This window comes from Octopus bimaculoides, chromosome 2 (assembly GCF_046866305.1).
Source record: "Octopus bimaculoides isolate indiv1 chromosome 2, ASM4686630v1, whole genome shotgun sequence".
Taxonomy (NCBI): domain Eukaryota; kingdom Metazoa; phylum Mollusca; class Cephalopoda; order Octopoda; family Octopodidae; genus Octopus; species Octopus bimaculoides.
Genome location: NC_142929.1, coordinates 65,844,120 through 65,862,476, shown reverse-complemented (window position 1 = coordinate 65,862,476; position 18,357 = coordinate 65,844,120). Strand labels below are relative to the sequence as shown.

Genomic DNA, 18,357 nt, shown 5'->3' with positions numbered 1-18,357 from the left:
ACACATGCATGCACACAGACACACACACACACACACACACACAGCCACATTCTAGTCATCTTTTAGAGAGACACGTCATAATTTGTCAGCGTCAGTTGAAGATCAAAACACAGCTCCTCAACTAAGAACACAACACTTCTTTTTTCCGCACAAGAGTGAAATGTATAAAATGGAAGGTGTTTTCATACCCCTTACACACACACACACACACTCACACACACACATTAACACATGCACACATCAGGTACTTTGGGAATAGAAATATCAATGTGTTGATTTGGGAGAAATAGAAGAGGTAACATATACACACATTCTCCCCACCCACTCTTTCTGTTCTCTCCCTCCCTCTTTCTGTTCTCTCCCTCCCTCTTTCTGCTCTCTCTCTCTCTCACACACACACACATACAAACACAGTTTTTTAAACCCTTTAATAGGGATTCTCTTGAAAAGAATTTTCAGTGGTGTGTTGAATGTTCCAGTTAAGTGGTGTTCAAGTTATTAAACACTGGTTCCCATTTGTGTACTGATGTTAAGACACATGGTGGTTGGTAGAATCAGTAGAGCGTTAGATAAAGTACCTTGTGGTGTTTGGTTTTGCTTCTTTACATTCATCATCATCATGGTTTTAATGTCTATTTCCCTAACCTCTCTAACCTCACATTGGTCGGACAGAATTTATTGAGATGGATTGTCACTAACCCTCACCTGTTCCTAAGTAATTTAATATTCCTCCATGATCAGACACGTTTTCATGAAAGATTAGAAACGAACGAAATTTCTTGTGTGATGGAGACACTCATTTACAATTATCATGTGATGTCATGGCAAGAAAACAGTAACACACACACATGATAGGCTTCTTTCAGCTTCTGTCCACCAAATCCACTCACAAGGCTTTGGCTGGTCTGGGGCTATAGTAGAAGATACTTGTCCAATGTGTCATACAGTATGACAACTCAAAATTACGTAGTTGGGAAGTCAGCTTCAAATATCAGTCAAAGTTGATATAGACTTCTGTCCTATACATAATGAAATAAGTACCAGTCGAAAGTACCAGGATGAGCTATAATTGTTTATAACCTTACAGTGGTGCTCCAGCATAGTCAAAGTCCGTTGATTGAATGGAACTAGTAAAAGACTAAAAGAATAGTCAAAATCTGAAGTGTTGCAATAGGAGAGATTAATAAGATTATTCATTTGCAGTGAAGGGTGAAGAATTTGACATTGCTGCTCTTTGTTCTTCATCTGACCTTAACTAGTCAAGCATGTATGTCCCTTAGTGGCTGACAATATGTGCATCTCTGATCATGAGTAGAAGTAGCGTGGGAGCATCATAGCCATGTGTTAAGAGGAATTCTAAGGAGTTTGGATAATTCACTTTTGGAAACATGGGTGTTTTGTTCAACATCCTAAACAACCCTTATTCAGGGTCCTTTTGAGCGGGATGGGTTACTTGACATGAAGAAAATTCTAATTGGGCCTCAGCTGCAAGGTCATATGCTGTTTATCTTGATATGAAATCATTATATCATGCACATATGGTTGTGATGCATATGCCTAGTGTAACTTTATCAGACAGGTAGTCATGATGGGTGTACTGGGCTTCGTATATTTTACCCCAGTGTCACTTTGATGGTGTGCACTGCTCTCTCACTCAATAATAATAATACGCTATATATTTGATGTTGCATGCCTCTTTGGCCCACAAATAGTCGAGAAGGAAGGTGCAAAGATAGATACATACAACCCTCTTAAGTATGAAATAGCCTTGCTATGGAAAATGAAGAAGGTGAAGATAGTGCTAATTATTGTTGGGTCCTTGGGAACAGTATCAGAAGGCATCAAGAGGAATATAAGGGAAATTGGAATAGAGTGCCCAGTAGAACTGTTACAAAAGGTTTGCCTCCTTGGCACAGCCAGAATAATCAGGAAAGTATGAGGTAGCTAAAAAGAATGAATAGCATGGTACCGTAAGCTGCAGGTAGTAAGCCCGCTATGCATGCAAGACTCCAAGAGCTCCAACAAAACCTGTGATAAAGAGAAAATAATAATAAATGCCCTAATGCAGTACCAGGCAGTGGCTCTCATGGCTTCTGATCTTAACTGATTGGAAGTGTTATCATGTACATTGTTTTGTCTTGGTACAAAAGATGGGCTACAACAAATATTCTGCTCAATATCACAGATTTGCTTGTCAATTGTTTGACCATAACCATTTGAACAAGTCCCTTGGTGGCTGACGATTTGTGCATCTCTGATCATGAGCAGAAGTAGTGGGGGAACATCATAGCCATGTGTTGAGAGGAATTCTTTAGAGTTTGAATAATTTACCTCTGGAGACATGGGTGTTTCATTCAACATCCTTAACCCTTATTCAGGGACCATTTGAGTGGGATGGGCTACTTGACATGAAGAAAATTCTAACTGGGCTCCACCTGCAAGGTCATGCACAGTTTATGTTGAAATGGGGGTCACCATGTAATGCACATGTGACTATGATGCATGTGCTTGGTGTAGTCATGATGGGTATACTGGACTTCATGTTTTACTCCAGTGTTACTTTGATGACATGCACTGCTCTCTCACTCAACAACAACAACAATAATAATAATTCTTTCTACTATAGGCACAAGGTCTGAAATTTTGAGGGAGGGGACTAGTTGATTACAGTGACCTCAATGCTCAGCTATTACTTAATTTTATCGACCCTGAAAGGACGAAAGGTAAAGTTGACCTCAATGTAAAGACAGATGAAATGCCACTACACATTTGCCTGGCATGCTAATGATTCTGCCAGCTCCTTTTTTTAACAATAGGCATAAAGCCTAAAACTTTTGGGGAGGGGGCTAGTTGATTACATCAACCCCAGTATGCAACTGTTACTTATTTCATAGCTCCCGAAAGGATGAACGGTAAAATCAACCTTGGTGGAATTTGAACTCAGAATGAAAAGACATACAAAATGCCAGCCACTAAGCATTTTGTCTGGCATGCTAAGGATTGTGCTAGCTCAATAATGATAATAATAATAATAATAATAATGATCTCTTTTATTCGCCACAATGGCACAAGACATGGGAAGGGGACAATATCAAAGGATGAGATACAACACACAAAACAGGTGGGATTTACAATGATCAAAGGAGGATAGCTCAGCATCAAAAGATATAATAAAGGATATATAAATAGAAACCCTAATAGTGGGGCAGTCCATTTAGGATAATTTGAAGTGAACCCCATGCAAAAATCCCGGGATTACTCTACTATTCCCAGCCCTTGTATCTTTACTTTGGAACAGGCTGTTTACTTATCTCAAGAGCAATAATATTTAACAAGAGAAACAGAGAGGATATTGAAAAGGAATATATATGACCATAAAGAATGGCTACTGACTTTGCTATTTTTAAGGCAGCCAATGAAAAAAAAAAAAAATTAAGCATGCCTTGGTTTGATTATTGTAAGGCTTTTGATAGTATTTCACACTCCTCAATGCTGGACTAATGAAATACATCAGCCATGCCATGTGGAGATAGTAAATAATAATATCACTTCAAAGCAAAAAGATAATTAAAACCAGTCCTATACTTAGAGGAAGAAGAATCTTCCCAGGGGACTCATTATCTCCCCTTCCCACCTACTTTTTGTCTAGCCCTGACTCCATTGACAAAAACAAAAAAGATCTATTGAATAACACTACATTGGTTACAGATGCTATGGGTAAACTATAAACCTTTTAATAACTTGGACAGTTTCATGTGTGTTCTTGAAGTGTACATGTAGGAGAGAAGCTCTAGCCTTGACAGACTTGCTAAGGTTCTCAGGTTCACACGAGTAACAAGTCATCTTTAACTATAAACCACTTCCTCGACATGCATGACTTGAAATTATTTCCAAGGAAAAACTACAAGAAAACTGCTTACAAATTCTGCCAAGACATAAAAATGAGTATGGGATGAGGCAAATGTACCAAAGTTACTATATGAAGAAGGGAAATAAATTAAAACTGAGAATATTAATCCTTTGGCATTCAGATTATTCAGTCATTTGTAATATTTATTTAATCAGATTGTGTTCAATTAATCATGCATTATCTTATAGCTTGAAGATTTCAATGATATGGTTGCTCATTTTTAGAATAACATTGCATGGTAAGTGTGATAGGCTGGATCTAGTCAGTTTGAACATAAACCAGGTAGAAAATTTGGGCTAGATATAGTCAGTTTAAACGCTAAAGGGTTAGTTTAGATCTAGGCACTGAATTCACAGAATTACACCAGTATGAAGAAGTAGAGGAAACTGATAAAATACAATATTCAGAAATTGAGAAAATTTGGAAATAGTAAGGGCATGCATAGCTGTGTGGTTGAGAAGTTTGTATCACAACCACATGGTCTCAAGTTCAGTCCCACTGTGCAGCACCTTCGGCAAGAGCAAAGAACTGGTACAGATATTTTTGTCTGCGGCTCTAATGATTTTATCGACCCCAGTACTCAACTGGTACTTGATTTATCAACTCCGAAAATATGAAAGGCAAAGTCGACTTTGGTGGAATTTGCACTCAGAATGTAAAAATGAATGAAATTCCACTAAGTATTTTGTCCAGCATGTTAACTATTCTGCCATTTCACCATCTTAATAATAATAATAATAATAATAATTATTATTATTATTATTATTATTACGCAGGAATTGCAAGAAATCTTCGCAGAGTTCTTGAAGTATGACCAGTGAACAAGTGTCACCTTAGTCTGTTGGCTGTGGACAGCTGACACTTTCCATCATACCCAGTAAAATAAGCTGTGAGTTTTCATATAATAATAATAATAATAATAATAATAATAATAATAATAATCTTTTCTACTATAGGCACAAGACCTGGATTTTGTGGGAAGAGGGACAGTTGATCACATCGACCCCAGTACTCAACTGGTACTTGATATATCGACTCCGAAAAGATGAAAGGTAAAGTCGACCTCGGTGAAATTTGAACTCAGAATGTAGCGGCAGACGAAATACAGCTAAGCATTTTACTCAGCGTGCTAACAATTCTGCTAGCTCACTGCCTTAGAAATAACAGAGTTCTATTGATAAACATCTTTTAATTCTAATCATAAAGACAATTCCCAGATATTGTAAAGGTTTCCCAATTAATACTAATTACCTTCAGAAAAACTACTCTTTGAGTGCTTCTCAAAGGAACAGACTGTAGGTTGTAATGATTAAGGGATTCTTAAGTAGATAATATAGGACTCTTAATTAGTCAACAGACCATAGAGTAAATACTGTGAGAAAAATAAAAGGCAGTAAATATAATGTGAAACCTTAAAATGTCTTGAGAATATTGTAATAAATATAGGTGCAGGCATGGCTGTGTGCTTAAGGAGCTCACATTGCAGTCATGTAGTTTTGGGTTCAGTTCCACTGTGCAGCACCTTGGGCAAGTACCTTCTGTTATAACCCTGGGCCAAACAATGGCGTGTGAGTAAATTTGGTAGATAAAAACTCTGTGTGTGTGTGTGTGTGTGTATGTGTGTGTGTGTGTGTGTGTGTGTCTTATATCACTCCTGGATAACTGGTGTTGGTTTCTTTACATCCCTGTCACTTAGTAATTTGGTACAAGAGAATGACAGAACAAGTACTAGACTAATAAATAAGTACTGGGGGTCAGCACAATACAACACATAATGCATATATCACATGAACAACTTATCCATAAAACCATTAGTTTCATAGTGTAAGAGTAAAGTTCTTCTATTATTTATTTGATGATTCGATCTCTGCTGTGTAAATCTCAATTAAACCAGACCACAAATATTTTGGGTTCAACATCAACAAAGAATCACCATAAGATGGAAGAACGAATCTTATGTAAAAGAAATACAGTTTTTCTGTCCTATTTACATTCAAGCTTCAACAGGTTTTAAGCATAATTTAAAAGTATAAAATTGAATATCTTCTGCAACACAACCAACCATTACACCACTACTACTGCCGTGACTAGCATCAAATTATTATCTCCTTTTCTGCACTGGCACAAGTCAGCTGGGTCTGCATTGCAGTGTCAATATCTCACAAATCATCTGCTATAAGAAGAATGGTCATGTAATTTCCTTTATAAGATTTGAAAGAACTAAAATCATGGTGGAACAAATTAAGAGTTTCCTACCTGTTTTCTGTTGTTTTATATCATTGCTTGTCTTTTTTTTTATCCTTTTTAATCAATAAACCCTTTGAATGAACTTTGGACAGTATGGAGTCAACATGTCTGACAATATGAACATTTAGCATTTTAAAATGGCTGCTACTGGCTTCATTCCAGGCAATACAAGGACAGTTCGGAAGGAATATTGAAAAAAGAAAAACTACTTCCAAAGAACAAGTTCAGTTTTCATTGAAACAGTTCAAACATTTAAACTTTTTGCTGACTTGTTTGGTACAAAGTAGAAGTTTAGAGTAAATTATACAAACATTCCAGTGGAGAAATTTCATCCATGTCAGTTTATAAAAAATAAAACTAAAATATATTTTTAGCATAGGAATAAAGAATATGATATTGGTATTGAAATATTGAAGTGCTGGGTTTGGAGATTAAGTTCAATGCCAACTGCCATCTAATATTTCTTATTAACAATGTTACAATTTACAAGATGGAAATAGCCTGAAAATAATTCAACTAATACAAAGATATGTGCCTTGAGACTTACTTAACAAATATACCTAATATAAAACCAATAGAAGGCTTATAGTTATGGAGTTCATAGCAGGCACTCTCCATGAGGTCTACAGTTTACCCTGCTACATTAATAGTGGAGATGGTAGAGATTAAATGTATTTAGTTTTCTTCCTTTTGGTTACAAGTTCAAATCTCATCCAGGGTGGGTGGGGGTGGGGGAATTACTCTTGCTTTTGCCTCTACATTGTTGTTGGCACTCCGTCGCTTACGACGTTGAGGGTTCCAGTTGATCCAATCAACGGAACAGCCTGCTCGTGAAATTAATGTGCAAGTGGCTGAGCACTCCACAGACATATGTACCCTTAACGTAGTTCTCGGGGATATTCAGCGTGACACAGTGTGACAAGGCTGACCCTTTGAATTACAGGCACAACAGAAACAGGAAGTAAGAGTGAGAGAAAGTTGTGGTGAAAGAGTACAGCAGGGTTCGCCACCATCCCCTGCTGGAGCCTCGTGGAGCTTTAGGTGTTTTCGCTCAATAAACACTCCCAACGCCCGGTCTGGGAATCGAAACCGCAATCCTATGACCGCGAGTCCGCTGCCCTAACCACTGGGCCATTGCGCCTCCACTGCCTCTACATTATTGATATAATAAATATACAAATATTCTAATTAATGACTTTTTGCTTCACACTGTTATAGCATTAGAGCATTTCATTTATGGTTTGATCAAAAAGAAAGGACATAGTCTATGGAATTTTTCAGAGCCTCTGAGACTTGTAGAGGAAAGAAGAAAAAAACACCATAACATATTGAGTATCCTAGGGCCAGAAACAAATTAAGTCTTGTGCAGTTTCAGTCTACTTAATTCACTTGTAAGGCTCAAATGAACCTGAAGTTATGGTAGAACACATTTGCTCAAAATATCACAGAATGAGATTGAAAGTAGAACCACAGAGCTGTGAAGCAAATTTTTCAACTTTACGCATATGGCAAAAAGATCGGGTAAAGTTACCTTCTTGAGTCATGCTGACTCACAAGGGCTGGTTTCCCAGTTTCATGGTGTATATATTCCACACCTGGATGGGATGCCAGTCTGTTGCAGGATTACTCATTTTTGCAAGCTGAGTGGACTGGAGCAATGTGAAATAAAGTGTTTTGCTCAAGAACACAACGCGCTGTCTGGTCCAGGAATCAAAACCACAATCTTATGATCATGAGTCCAATACTCTAACCACTAAGCCACACACCTCCACATTGCTACAAACATTTACTTATAGTATGTTGCAGAACAAACTTGTCTTCAATATGAAAGACAAAGAGTCTTGACTTTCACTGTTTGTTCCCCAAAAGACTACATTCTCATGCTTGTTATCTCACTCGAAGAAAAAAATATACATCTGAATTGATGGTTGCACATGTCCAGTTTGGGTTGTCTTGCTAGGAAGCCATGTTAAAAGCAATTATAAATCAAAACCAGTTCTGGTATATCTTAGTGAATTAAATGTATAAATCAAACCAAATCAAAACCAGTTCTGGTATATCTCAATGAATTAAATGTATAAATCAAACCAAACAGTGATTTAGAAATCAAACATGCAAACTTGAGTGATCTTGGATATTTTACCAAATTTGGTGTGCTTCAAATGTTATGTGAGAAATGCATCATTGAACCAAAATGATCATATTGTTTGATAATATTATAGACTACTCTGATAATCTAGACACAATTTGAATCAATAAAGTTTGTTTACTAACAGCCCAACATTACTTCATTAATATCATTAACTATTAGATCAAGAAATAATATTGAATTTAAAGACCCATTGCCTCCTCCATATATGAGAAATTTGTAAAGAAAACATTAAGATAATCCACCAGACTATTTAGAAAGACCAGAATATCGATGAAGCAGAGTTACATGGCAAAAACAAAATAGGGGAAAAATCAATGGCCATAAATACAGTAAATTGAAAAAGAATTGAACATCGTAAACGTTGTCAAACTGTTCAATTAAGCAAGGTTGTAATGGTGTAAATATGCAGCTGAGGAAGAACTTCTTTCCCTCTGAAAGAGTTTTCAAGGATTAATAAAGCAATTTATATGCAATGGATTTACAGCAATGGTTCTCAACTGTGGGTTTCAGGGCCTCATGCAACCCTCAACAGTCTTCCCTCTTTAAATATAAAATTTTCTTTAAATAATGTGTGTCTTTTTTTGGTGCAGTCCCCTAAATAAAAATCAGATTTTGGATCTGGCCCAGGTATTAAAAAGGCTGAGAACCACTGATTTAGAACCTCTGATGTAAAAGACACTAATAAAGACCCTATTTGTGAGTGGAGCCTCCTTTTGTTACCAGATATCTGTTGAAATATGTTCTCTCTATTTCAATTAATTTTGGAAATAATTAAGAATTTGATTAAATAACTTTGCTCTTATTAAGCTGATATTTGGAACATAAATTAACATGAAATTTTGATGGAAGGTTTGATTTATTTGTATTCAAATGACTTTAAAATTAGAAGTCTATTGCATAGACACAAGGGTAGTTTTGCATGGGTTTGTTATCCAAAAGCGTTCAGGTAAAGATGAAATGCTATAATGCTTTCAAGAACTGCTTCACAAGAGAAAACTCAAAAGAAAAACAGCTCCAACACTCACATTAACATCTCACAAAGGTCCATAAAACTCTACATTGGTAGCCTATCTTAACAATGTAAATGAATGTAAAAATAATGGTTTCTGATATAGGCACAAGACCAGAAATTTTGAAGGAGGGGAGTTAGTCAATTCCAATACTTGATTGGTATTCTATTGTATCAACCCCGAAAGGATGAAAGGTAAAGTTGACCTAAGTGATGTTTGAACACAGTATGTAATGTTATGGAATAAATGAAACAAGACATTTTCCAACAGCAATGATTCTGCCAGCTTGCTGCTGTGAAAATAATAAAATATTTAAAGGAAAAAATATAGAGAGCATCATTGACAACAATACCTTTCATCACTCCAGGCTTGATATTGTAAAGTACCAGTCGAGCACAAGGGGTACAGTATAGTATAGTATCAGGCTATGTGTTGTATTCCTGAGTAAGACCCTTTATTTCAGGCTGCTCCAGTTCACTCAGTCGTAGAAATGAGTTGTGAGATCACTGGTGCCAAGTTGTACCAGCCTTTACCTTTCCCTTGGATAAAATCGATGGCATGGTGAGGGGAGGCTGGTATGCATGGGTTACTACTGGTCTTCCATAAACAATCTTGCCTGGACTTGTGTCTTGGAGGGGAACTTTCTAGGTGCAATACCATGATCATTCATGACTGAAGGAAGTCTTTACCCTTTATATACTATATACTATCTCATCTCTCAAACTGCTAGCTTTGTCCCCAAATTAGAAACACTGTTACAGAAATATAATAATGTGGATCACTTTGCAATGAAACCTTGTTTGTATTATTAACTTGTATAGCACAAGGTATATAAGCCACCTAGCTAAGCCACTGATGCTTGTGGACATATCAACCTATGTATGAACATATCAAAATGACATGTATGGACAAAATTCTGTAGTTCCTCTTGTCCATTAAAGAACCTAATGCATAAAACTACATGTAGGCAGAGAATCCTGTAAGTGCGAATGCACCGACATGCAAGCATACAGGATCTGTGTGTGTGTGTGTGTGTGTGTGTGTGTGTGTGTGTGTGTGTGTGTGTGTGTGAGTGTGTGTGTGTGTGTGTGTGTGTGTGTGTTGTGCATGTAAGAAACATAAATGTGCCTGAATTTTGATGTATATGTACATGATCCATCACATGAGATAGTTAAATAAACAGGATGGAAACTTTTCAAAGGAGGATATCTAATTAAAAATAAATAAAAGTCAAATAAGGATAAACATAAGTATATGAGATTGCGTTATGTAAAGTGTCAAAAGTTGACTAAAAGGATTCTTTGATGTAACTAGTTAGGTTGCATGTTGAAGTTGGTTGGCATATTTACTATACTGGCACTAAAATGACAGTCTGGAATGAAGCCACATAGAACCTTCAGATTTGATAACATGCTGTGACAGATGTGTGCAGTTGGATGTAGTCTATAATAATTACTGTTTCTTATCAGTAACCTAAATGGGTTTCTTGTCTTAACTTCGAATATTGTAGTTAACCATGAGGTTACCCCTGACTGTGCAGGCCCATGATTAAAGGCATTCCAGTCATGACCATCCTTTCTTTTTTGGCAAATGTGTCTTTCTTCTATGATAAGGTATGATTTGAGGGAATTTGACTGTTATTTCTAGCATGTTAAGTGATTGTGTAAAGCAGTCATGGGCAACCTGGAATTTGTAGGACTTTCTGAATGTCATACCTAACAAAAAATTACTTGAAATTTTTGAAGGATAAAATAGGAATAAAGTAGAAACATCTGTACATGTAGGAAAGCTCTTATTAGTACAATACATAAAATGTCAAGGTTTAATAATAATAATCATTCAAGTTAAAGGCCTAATTCCTCTAATAAAGAAATGCTTTCTGTAGATTAAGAATAGGAATACATATAAAAAGATAGAGTTATTAACTAATAAATCAATTTGAACGTTTAACAGTATTAGTAAAATAAACAGCATCACTTATCTTATCAAAGATTCCTTGTCGTATTATAAATTCAATTTGGTATTACTAAATTGAATGTCCTTGTAAGTTTGGATTTTGACATTCCCTAATATTATAATATTTATATATATATATATATATATATATATATATATATATATATATATATATATATATATATATATATAGTATTTTAATTTTTTTCAGTTTTTTTTTAGCCAAATCAATGTAAATTATAGAAAATGACTAATTCTGACTGATGGTTAGTACTTTTATTTGATATTTCAAAGTTTCAGGGTTGGGACAACGTCTTCAGAAAAATCTAAGGACAAGTTAGTTGAAAACATTTTCTCTGTAGATTACCTGAAAAAGGGGTTCTAACCCTGAAATACTGAAATGCTAGGTAAAAGTACAAACCCATGACCTGTATCATTAATTTTTTATAACTTCTTTTGACTTTGAAAAAAATAAAAACATTTATATATATCACAACATATGTAAATTCATGTTGACTGGAACTTAAAGTTTTGTTTGATGGTTCATTAAAACTGACTGACTTAATGAACCATCAAGTGAAAGTTGCAACAAACACAAATTTTATATAAATAGAAAAGGGATGGTGAGCAGAAGTAGAGTGATGATGCTTATGTATGACAGAGCAGTACATAGGCCTAGTGAAGAAAGGGGGAGGTAGAGCATAGGGGGTGATATGTAGGGAAGTAATTCATAGTATAAAAGCATTAATAGGTGATGGAGAGATAAAAGATCGACAGGTATGAGTGATGATAGAGAGCAGAGATGACTGAAGTGAGTGAAAAGGTGGATGAAAGAATGAATATATATATCACATATATATGTTGTATTTAACTAAGGCTCAAAACTAGATAAGGCTAAATCAGACTGGAGCCTGGTGTTGCCATCCGGTTTCACCAGTCCTCAGTCAAATCGTCCAACCCATGCTAGCATGGAAAGCGGACGTTAAACGATGATGATGATGATGATGATATATATATATGGCTTTTAAAAGCTGAACTCAAAGTAGATAAAGCTGTAAATAATAAAGCATTTAAACATGGAGTGAAACATTGGATGGAAAAAGTCAATCTGCCCTTGGGACTATTCTTCACCTTTTAATTTTTTCCATCCAAAGGGCTTTTTAGCCTAATATTTAATTGATATCTATAGCTTTATCTGCTTCAAATTCTCCCATCAAAAATGATTTATTTCACGTTTCTGAAAGTTTCTATATTCTTATGAAGTATATATATATATATATATATATATATATATATATATACAAACACATATATATGCACACACACACACACACATATACATATCCATATATACACATATTTAATCAGAAGGATGACTAGGATCCAAGACTGGTAGCAAGAAGAGAGAAAGTTATCTTCAGTCCATCCAGAGAACTTGCCCAGGTCTCCAAATGCTTGCAACAGTATAGATTCTGCTAAAGGTACTCAAGAGCTAGGTGGTGGTGTTAAACCAGGCTATGGATTAAGTCCATCCCACCAAGACATAGAAATAGCTAGTTTAAGTCTACCACTCTGTGGTGTACCTGGTTGAGGTAGCAAGCTAATGTTGGTTATCATATTTGTAAAGTATAAGTCTAAATAAAGCAACACAGGATCTTGATATTTGCTAATATGCTGTGATATAGTAGAAAGAAATATGAAACTCAATGAAAATATGATTCAAACTTCATATGATAATAACTCAGAATATACCAGTGGATTGGTTGAACAAATAAAATCAACCAAGCTCCAAGTCATTTCATTCACTCACATATACATATAACAATTCAGACATACAAATATATATTACCCACTTTATCTTTCCAATCACATCAAAGAACATGAAACATCAGGTGACATAAGTATAGTCTTTGAAATTTCATTCTTACAAAGGTATCAGATTCTAGAAATTTAAAGGGGAGTGGAGGAAGACGAGAAATTTCTGAGATACTTATTTTTTTCCCCAAGGGCATTAGCAACATGAATGAAGTGAAATAGCATCAATGTGAAATCAAGGCTAAGTGAACAACAACAACAACAACAACAACAACAATAATCTGGGCAATATATTGATGTTTGTCAAAGAAGCAGCTGCAGAAGAAATAGCAGTGATGTTATTTCTAAATCCATGATAATATCCACTACATATACTTCATATATAAACAATTGTAGACACAGCATTCTGGATGTATGTTAACATTGATATAGTGAAATAAATGTATTTTCATAGCTTTAGTAGCAATTTTGATAATATGTAATTGAGATATTTTAAACATCTTCTCTCTGTTACCAGACAGTGTATTTCTGTGTTGTATTTCTCAATTGCACTAGTAGCACTCAATTGCTACCACAGATCCCTAACACACTTAAACAGTTATAGTTGTCATTACCAGTTATAGTTGTCAAACCTTGCATGAGTAGAGTACTCATATATCAGTCCCTTTTATTTCATCTAGTTAATGATGATAATAATAATAATAATAATCCTTTCTATTATAGGTACAAAATGTGAAAATCTTTAGAGGAGGGGACAAGTTGATACATCATCCCTAATGCTCAACATCTTTCATGAACCCCAAAAGGATGAAAGGCAAAATCAACCTAGCGGAATTTGAACTCGGAATACTGAGACAGACAAAATGCCATTAAGCATTTTGCTCAACATGTTGATGATTCTGCCAGCTCGCTGCCATAATATTAATAATGGTTTCAAATTTTGGGATAAGGCCAGCAATTTCGGAGGCTCATATCAACCCCAGTGATCAACAGGTACTTATTTCATCAGCCCCGAAATGAATGAAAGCAAAGTTGACCTTGGCAGAATTTGAACTCAGAACATAAAGAAGGACAAAATGCATCTAAATATTTTGCCTGGCATGCTCATGATTCTATCAGGTCACTGCCTTAATAATAATACTGATTGCCTTACATAAGTACAAGACCTTAGATTTAGAAGTAGGGAACAGTCAACTGTATTGATCTCCCAGTATTTAACTGGTTTTGTATTTTATCAACCCCGAAAGGATGAAAGGCAAAGTTGACCTCAGTGGGATTTGAACCCAGAGTATAAAGTTCTATAACTAAATAGTGCAAGGCATTTAGTATGATTCTTCAACAATTCTGCCAATCCACTACCCTATTTAACAACAGCAACAACAACAACAATATTAATACACATAATCTGTTTTTGGGTTTGCCCTCATCCCATATTATTCGCTTTTGATGAAGAAAAAAAAAAAAGCCAAAAATGTTTGATACTCAAGCAAGATATAATTTGCTTTAAATGGCTTAACAGATTTTTAGTCTGAAAGTGCTACATTCTGAATTTAATTACATTCAGCTTTTAATCTCTCTGGGGCCAATGAAACAAATAATCAGAATTGCAAAAATTACCCTTGTGCTAAATCAAAAGTAATCAATATTTAAATGATCGTATTTAATTAATATATTCCATCTGGAGTGTAAGATGGAATGTTCACTGTTCACAGAGGTCAGGCATTGGATTAGCAGAACCAACGGAGTATTGGACTTAATGTTTAGCAGTATTTTGTTACACCCTTTTACATACAGAGTTCAAAGCACACTATCTTTTATCTTTTATCTTACATCTGTTCCAGTCATTAGATTGTGGTCATGCTGGGGCACTGCTATGAAGAACTTTTAGTTAAATGAATTGACTTCAGTACTTTTTTCCTTTTTTTAAAGCCTGGTACTTATTCCATTGATCTCTTTTTGCCAAACCACTAAGATATGGGGACATAAACAAACCAACACCAGTTGTCAAGAAGTGGTGGGGGACAAACACAAACACACACATGCAACAGGCTTTCAGTTTCCATAGACAAATCCACTCATAAGGCTTTGGTTGGCCTGAGGCTATAGCAGAAGACACTTGCCCACTGTGGGACTGAACCCAGAACTATGTGGTTGAGAAGGGACTGGCATAGTAAGCACCAGTCAAGTACTGGAGTTGATTAGATTGTTTCTTCTCCTCAACTGTGTGAGTTATGCTCATAGAAATCCTTATATGCTGAGGCCCGCCATCAACTATTTACCTCCCATATGGAAAGTAGACATTAGAGTTTGACGCAATCGGCAGGATTGCAGGATCCTGTCAAAACATCCAACTCATGCCTGCATGAAAGTCACACATTAAATGATAACAACAATGATGATGATGATGGTTTTATTGACAACCAACATCTATGAGCCAATGAGAGAGCCTGGATATGGTAGTTCAACCTACTAGAAATACCAACAATATCACTCTCATAACACCCTGCTATATTAAAAAGTAAGGATGTAGTCCTAACTACACTATGCCTGGAAAGGGAACTGGTTAGTCACAGCTAAAGATCATTATTATGGGTCTGGTTGGTAAAACTAAACAACCACCATAGATTTAGACCCTAGTATCCAACAAAGGACAAGTGTTTATATATTCTCTGAGAATATGTAATCAGTAAGGCCGATTTTTAGTGTTCCCTTTAACATCTAGATTAAAAATACATTTTCCACATTAGTCCAATAATAGACAATAACATCATATAATTACTTCCCTTGTTTACCTCTTCAAGAAGTGTTGGGGGGTGCCATCTGTGGGGGAGGTTTCTTTTAAAGAAGAAAAGCTGTTTGTGACTCAACTTCTATATTAAGCTTACTATAAACAGAAGTCTTTCCTTTTATGTCTTAGTAATCACAAGTGTTTACTCTTTACTGCTGCTTTATAACAAGATCCCAACTTTACCTGCTGATGCTGCTATTTGCTTTAGGATCTTAAAACAGCAAACTTGAAAGCTAAGAAGCTATGCTAAAAAAATTCAGTGTAAATTACAAGTATTTTCCTCTTAAATACTTAAATGCTACAAAATCTTATGAGTCAGTTTAATATGAGATATGAGGCAAATAATAGCAACAATTTTATGCTTTATTTAGAAATTTTAACTATGGTCATATGATACTGAATATTAACATTGTTTATCTCCAGTGCAAATCTGATTACAGCTCAAAATGTAAAAATCGACAATACTAGATTGTAACATTTTCTTTTTTCATCAGTTTCTCCTTGCTACATTGAGTCTGAAGGATCTGAAAATTTCCAAGAACTTCACAAACTGTTGCAGCATGTTCTGCATAATTATGATTATCTGTAAAACTAATAGTAAACTATGATGAGTGAATTAACCTTCTAAATCTTGCATGGTTTTTGAGTAACACTTATTTGTCATAGAATATAGTTCAAATCTGAGAGGCAACCTGTCTCACATCTACTTAAAAACTCTGTGGACATGTGTAGGTGTTGTCATCATCACCACAGCAGCCATTGCCATCACAATCATTATCATTATTATTGTCATCAACAACAACATCACCATCATTTTGCACCTGCTTTCCATGTTGGCATGGGTTAGAGTGGTTGTGATGTCCAAGTCAGTTCTTATTTGGAATTACAGCCCTCCTAGACAATTCAGGAGACAACGTCTTATATTTTTTATTTCTGACATGATTTCTGTTGCTACATGTCCTCCCTAGCACCAAGCACACCACAGTGTACTTGGTGCATTTTATGATGGCTCTAGCACAAGAGAGGTTGTCTTGTCCTCATCAAAACAAGACTAAATGTCCTTTTGATTATGTTGTCTTTACTCATTTGCCAATTACTTTACAAAGTACTCTGAATGCATTTTATTTTAGCACCAGCACTAGTAACAATGCCTTGGACCCTACAAGACAAAAGGAGTCTCTACTACTTTATGTTGGTTCTGTTTAATCAGGATTGTTGTTGTTGGCACTCCGTCGCTTACGACGTCGAGGGTTCCAGTTGATCCGATCAACAGAACAGCCTGCTTGTGAAATTAACGTGCAAGTGGCTGAGCACTCCACAGACACATGTACCCTTAACGTAGTTCTCGGGGATATTCAGCGTGACACAGTGTGACAAGGCTGACCCTTTGAATTACAGGCACAACAGAAACAGGAAGTAAGAGTGAGAGAAAGTTGTGGTGAAAGAGTACAGCAGGGTTCGCCACCATCCTCTGTCGGAGCCTCGTGGAGCTTTAGATGTTTTCGCTCAATAAACACTCACAATGCCCGGTCTGGCAATCGAAACCGCGATCCTATGACCGCGAGTCCACTGCCCTAACCACTGGGCCATTGCACCTCCACCGTTTAATCAGGATAATCAATAGAGAAAGGGATATTTTAAAAGGAAACCAAACTAAGGGATTCATAATCCTGCTATGGTCAACTTTGCCTTTTATCCTTCCAGAGTTGACAAAATAAAGTACCAGTACTAGGGTTGATTTAATTGTCTATCGCCTTCTACAAAATTTGTTAAGGATTTGGATCTATATTAGAAAAGATAATGTGTACTAATATTTCATGTCCTCTTATTCGTTCTTTTACTTGTTTCAGTCATTGGACGATGGCAATGCTAGGCATATTTAACATCCACTTCTCCATGTTGTATGGGTAAGCTAGAATTGATTGAGGTGAATTTTTTACAGCCACATGCCCTTCCTGTTGCCAACCCTGACCAGTTTCCAAGTAAGGTAATGTTCCTAATGACTAGACAGGCTTTCATAGAAGATTAAAAATGAAGGACACCACTTGCATGCTGGCGACATTTGTTGACAAGTCTTACGCAAAGTCAAGGCAGGGCGACAGTAACATACACATATAGGATGGGCTTCATTTATATATATCTATATCCTTATAAAAAGCAAAAGTTGTTTGTCTGTACACTGACTGCTAAAAACAGTAATTAAAATAGATAATATTTCAGGTTTTTTTGTGTCATTTCAATTAATTTGATCATTCCACAGATAACAGTGCACTTATTTTCCGAAAATGGAATGGGGGTGGGTGGACTGAGTTGGTGGTGTATTAGCTCCTGTTTCTAGTATATATATATATATATATACATACAAACAGGATGGACTTCATTTATTTATTTATTTATTTATTTATATATATATATATATATATATATATATATATATATATATATATATATATATATGCAGTAGCTGCTTTGTGTTCAA

General features: G+C 35.8%; 1 protein-coding gene across 2 annotated transcripts in view; it reads right to left on the bottom strand.

Annotated features, from left to right (window-relative positions):
- LOC106868679 (uncharacterized) overlaps positions 1–18,357 on the bottom strand; it is a 150,103-nt gene that overhangs the window by 122,906 nt on the left and 8,840 nt on the right. The window contains exon 1 of one of the 2 annotated variants that reach the window (XM_089346589.1): positions 6,167–6,268. The exons of the other annotated variant lie outside the window; for it this stretch is intronic. The gene's annotated coding sequence lies outside the window, so the exon portion shown is untranslated. Of the gene's footprint in view, positions 1–6,166; positions 6,269–18,357 lie in introns of those variants that run through there. 2 annotated transcript variants of the gene reach the window in all.